The following is a 5491-nucleotide window of genomic DNA, read 5'->3' as shown; positions in this document are numbered from 1 at the left end:
CAGGCTGGTCTCAAGCTCCTAGGCTCAAGTCATCCTCCTGCCTCAGCCTCCCAAAGTGCTGTGATTACAGGCATAAGCCATTGCACCTGGCATTGTCATGAGAATCAAACTTGTTCACTCATGTAAAGCATTTGGAGTGGCCTCTAGTGACCACTCAGTCAGCATTGGCTTTTATGGTCTATGTATTTTCTTCACTAAATAGTAAGTACCTGGAGAAAAACTTTTCACCTTTCTCAGTACTTTTTCTGCAGACCCTGCTGATAGTAAGGTGGCTTTAATTGGCAGGTCACCTGGAAATCCAGACCAGTATTACCTCTAAACCTGGCCAGACTACAGAATTGAAATATAAGGCAGGTCACTGGACAACTGGCCGAGTATAACCTACTCAGAAAGACTGCCAGAGAGAACCAAACCTGCTACATCTGCTCACGTTCTTTGAGCGATTCAGCAAATACGGCAAAAATAGTGAACTTGTTTATTTTCTTTTTTTTGAGTTGGGGGTCTTACTCTGTTGCCTAGGCTGGAGTACAGTGGCACGCTCACGGCCACCACAGCCTTGACCTGCTGGGCTCAGGAGATCCTTCCACCTCAGACTTCAAAGTAGCAGGAGCCACAGTCATGTGCCATCATGCCTGGCTGAGTTTTTGATTTATTGTAGAGATGAGGTCTCACCAAATTGCCCAAGCTGGTCTCGAACCCCTGGTTTCAAACAATCCTCTCACCTCAGCCTCCCAAAGTGCTGGGATTATAGGTATGAGTCACCATGCCCGGGCCTTTTCTTTATTTTAGACTCAGATTCTCACTCTGTTGCCCAGGCTGGAGTGCATGACCATGATTCATTGCAGCCTCAACCTCCTGGGCTCAGGTGATCCTTCCATCTCAGCCTCCTAAGTAGCTGGGTCTACAGGCATGCCACTATATCTGCTAATTTTTTTTAAGTACTAAAATTTCTTTCCTCTTTTTGTTTTTTTTTGAGCTGCACACTCATTTGTTGTACAGACTGGAGTGCAGTGTCATGCTCATGGCCACTGCAGCCTCGACCTACTGGACTCCCTCGACTTACTGGGCTCAGGTGATCTTTCCACCTCAGTCTTCTGAGTAACTGGACCCACAGGCGTGCATCACCATGCCTCCCTAATTTTTTTGATTTACTATAGAGACAAGGTCTCGCCAAGTTGTTGATCTCGAACCCATGGGCTCAGGCAATCCTCTCTCCTCTGCCTCCCAAAGTGCTGGGATTATAGGCGTGAGCCCCCACGCCTGGCTTCTTTTTTTGAGGTAAAATTTCACTCTGTCATCCAGGCTGGAGTGCTGTGGCACGCTCAGGGCCACCCCAGCGTTGATCTGCTGGGTTCCTGCGATCCTTCTGCCTCAACCTTCTAAGTAGCTGGAACTACAGGTGTGCATTACCATGCCTGGCTACTTTTTTTTTTTTTTGAGTTGGAGTCTCACTCGGTCGCCCAGACTGGAGTGCAGTGGCCGCTCCTGGCCACCGCAGCCTTGACTTGCTGGGCTCCGGTGATCCTTCTGCCTCAGCCTTCCGAGTAGCCGGAATTACAGGCACGCGCTACCATGCCCGGCTGATTTTTTGATTTATTGTAGAGATGAGGTCTTGCTGCCCAGGCGGGTCTCGAACCCGCGGGCTCAGGCAATCCACTCACCTCGGTCTCCCAAAGGCGTGGGATTACAGGCTGAGCCACCAAGCCCGGCTAATTTTTTTTTTTTTTTGAGTTGGAGTCTCACTCTGTTGCCCAGACTGGAGTGCCGTGGCCACTCCCAGCCACCGCAGCCTCACCTGCTGGACTCCGGAGATCCTTCCGCCTCAGCCTTCCAAGTAGCTGGAACTACAGGCGTGTGCTACCATGCCCGGCTAATTTTTGATTTATTGTAGAGATGAGGTCTCACCAAGTTGCCTGGGCTGGTTTTGAGCTCACGGGCTCAGGCAATCCATTTGCCTCGGCCTCCCAAAGAGTTGGGATTACAAACTGAGCCCGGCCTCCTTTTTTTTTTTTTTTTTTTTTTTTTATAAATACAGACAGGGTTTCATTATGTTGCCCAGGCTGGTCTTGAACTCCTGGGCTCAAGTGATTCTTCAGCTTTGGCCTCCCAAAGTGCTGGGATTATAGGCATGAGCCACCACACATAGCCCTGACTGTTCTTTGGACACACCAGACTTGCACCCCTGCTTGGAATTTGGCATTTTCTGTTCCCTCTGCTTTCAGTGTGCTTCCCACAGATCTTCTCAGTCCTGTTAAGCATCACCTCCCCAGAGGGACATTCCTTGTCCGAAGGCCTCCTGGTTGCCCCTCTCTGTTGGGTCCATTCTCAAGAGGATATTATGACTAGGACTGACAGTCTCATTTTCTGGAACCAAGCTCTCTTGCATCATCTTGCTTTTGTTTTTTGAGTTGGAGTCTCACGCTGTTGCCGAGGCTGGAATGCAGTGGCATGCTCCCGGCCTCGACCTGCTGGGCTCAGGCAATCTTTCCAACTCAGCTTTCCAAGTAGCTGGAACTACAGACGCCCGCTACCACGCCCAGCTAATTTTTTTAAAAATTTATTGTAGAGATGAAGTCTCACCATATTGCCCAGGCTGGTCTCAAACCAGCGGGCTCAGACAATCCTCTTGCCTCGGCCTCCCAAAGTGCTGGGATTACAGGCTTGAGCCACTGTGCCCGGTCTTGTTTTATTTTTGTCATAGTACCTGTCACTAGCTTAATTTACTCTATAGATGTTGTGTGTTCTGTGGCTTATCACCTGTTTTCCCTCTTTAGAATGTAAGTTTCACAAGAGCAGGCACTAATCTGTCTTTTTTCACCTTTGTCACTCCAATATCTGGAAGAGGGCTCTATCTATAGCATGTGCTCAATAAAGATTTGTTGAATGAATCACTGACAAACAGATAATGCAGCACTTCGGCCTCACCCTTTTCCCTGATTTATCACAAATACTGTTATTACTTCCTGTCATTACTGTCACAGTGTGCCTCTTTCTTGACTCAGGGCCAAAACTGTCTCTGGTTTTTCATTTTTGCCGTACTTAGCACAATGCCCGGCATATCGCTGACAAGGCTTGCATTTTATGAATGAATAAATTGTGACGAATGAAATAAGGTGTGAATGCCTTCGTTAGGAAGCGTAGGTGTGTTCCATGATGTCAGAAGTTGGGGAAGGAGGGTGGTTTTTGTAGAAAGGTGATCAGATGCTCAAGAAGATCACCTCAGTGGGTCCAGAAAATGCAGATCCTCGGTGGGAAGGGTTGTGCAGATGGGTTGGTGCTGGGTCAGGGCAGCAGGGAGGAGGCTGGGTCTAGAGAGGGCGGTGCAGATTGCTGGTAGAATCCTTGAAGAGAAGCCGGGCTGGGTGGCTCAGCCTGTAATCCTGCGCCTTTGGGAGGCTGAGGTGAGTGGATTGCCTGCAGGTTCGAGATCCGCCTGGGCAACCTGGCGAGACCTCATCTCTACAATAAATAAAGAATGAGCCGGGCGTGGTAGCACGCGCCTGTAGTTCCAGCTACTTGGAAGGCTGAGGCGAAAGGATCGCAGAGCCCAGCAGGTCGAGGCTGTGGTGGCCGGGAGTGTGTGCCACTGCACTCCAGTCTGGGCGACAGAGGGGGGCTTCAACTCAAAAAAAAAAAAAAAAAAGAATCCTTGAAGGGGGTGCTGCAGTGTTTGCTGAATCCTCAGGACTCCTAGGTGCTTGGGCACCTTATTTTTATATTTTTTTGAGTCAGTTTCACTCTGTCTCCCAGGCTGGAGTGCAGTGGCATGATCACAGCTCACCACAGTCTCCATCTTCTGGGCTCAGATGATCCTTCCGCCTCAGCATCCTGAGTAGTGGGGACTACAGGTGTGTGCCCCCAGGCCTGGCTAATTTTTTTTATACAGAGAAAGTCTATGTAGCCTGGGCTGGTCTTGAAGTCCTGGGCTCAAGTGATTTTCATGCCTGGTGGTGGCTCACACTTGTAATCCCAGCACTTTGGGAGGCCGAGGTAAGGCCGAGGTAAGAGAATTGCCTGAGCCCATGGGTTCGAGACCAGCCTGGGCAACTTGGTGAGACCTCATCTCCATAATAAGTAAAAAAATTAGCTGGGCGTGGTAGCGCGTGCCTGTAGTTCCAGCTACTTTGGAAGGTTGAGGTGGCAGGATTGCCTGAGCCCAGCAGGTCGAGGCTGCGGTAGCCGTGGGTGTGCCACTGCACTACAGCATGGGTAACAGAATGAGACTCTGACTCCAAAAACACCCCAAACAAACAACAACAACAACAAAAAAACAAGTGTGAGCCACCACACTTGGCCACTTGGACGCCCCCTTTTTTTTTTTTTTTGAGTTGGTGTCTCACTCTGTCACCCAGGCTAGAGTGCAGTGGCATGCTCCCGGCCACCGCAGCCTCAACCTGCTGGGCTCAGGCCATCCTTCCGCCTCAGCCTTCCAAGTAGCTGGAACCACAGGAGTGTGCCACCATGCCCAGCTAATTTTTTGACTTACTGTAGAGATGAGGTCTTGCCAAGTTGCCCAGCCTGAGCCACTCCGCCTGGCCAGGGCACTTTTTACAACTACTTTTTCTCAATGCCTCTGAAAGGAAATCTTTATTTTTCCTAAAACTGTTTTGCGAAGCAAGCTGGCTTCAAGTCCTTTCTTCATTGCCTCATTCATAAAGTGCATCTTGTCAGTGTCATGCAGTCAGGGTAAGAGGGAAATCAGACATTCCCTTAGAAATAGGATGTGCTGGGTGGGCGTGGTGGCTCACACCTATAATCCCAGCACTTTGGGAGGCTGAGGTGAGAGGATTGCCTGAGTGCACGGGTTTGAGACCAGCCTGGACAACTTGGCGAGATCTCATCTCTACAATTAAAAAAAAAAATTATCCAGATGGTGGCACATGCCTGTAGTTCCAGCTACTTGGAAGGTTGAAGCAGAAGGATTGTCTGAGCCCAGCAGGTTGAGGCTGCAGTGGCTGGAAGCGTGCCACTGCCCTCCAGCCTGGGAGACAGAGTGAGACTCCCCCTAAAAAAAAAAAAAAAAAAAAAAAAAAAAAAAAAAAAAGAAATAAGATGTGTTGCTGGGCACGGTGGCTTAACCCTGTAATCCCAGCATTCCAGCCTGGGCAACAGAGCAAGACTTTGACTCAAAAAACAAACAAACAAAGAAATAAGACGTGTCCTAGTGTTGCTCTTCATGCGATATATTTCTAAACAAGCAAGGCAGCCTTGGTGGGAGGCAGGAGGGTTTTTTTGAGTCAAAATCTCACTCTGTCGACCAAGTTGGAGTGCAGTGGCACACTCATGGTCACCTTGGCCTTGACCTGCTAGGCTATCCTTGTGCCTCAGCCTTCCAAGTAGCTGGAACCACAGGCACGTGCCATCACGCCCGGCTAATTTTTTTTTTTGAGTTGGAGTCTCTCTGTCGCCCAGACTGGAGTACAGTGGCTGTTCCCAGCCACTGCAGCCTCGACCTGCTGGGCTCTGGCGATCCTTCTGCCTCAGCCTTCTG

The sequence above is a fragment of the Carlito syrichta genome, unplaced genomic scaffold (assembly GCF_000164805.1).
Source record: "Carlito syrichta isolate Samal-C Ts95f unplaced genomic scaffold, Tarsius_syrichta-2.0.1 Scaffold302398, whole genome shotgun sequence".
NCBI classification, from domain to species: Eukaryota; Metazoa; Chordata; class Mammalia; order Primates; family Tarsiidae; genus Carlito; species Carlito syrichta.
This window is presented reverse-complemented; position numbering follows the sequence as displayed.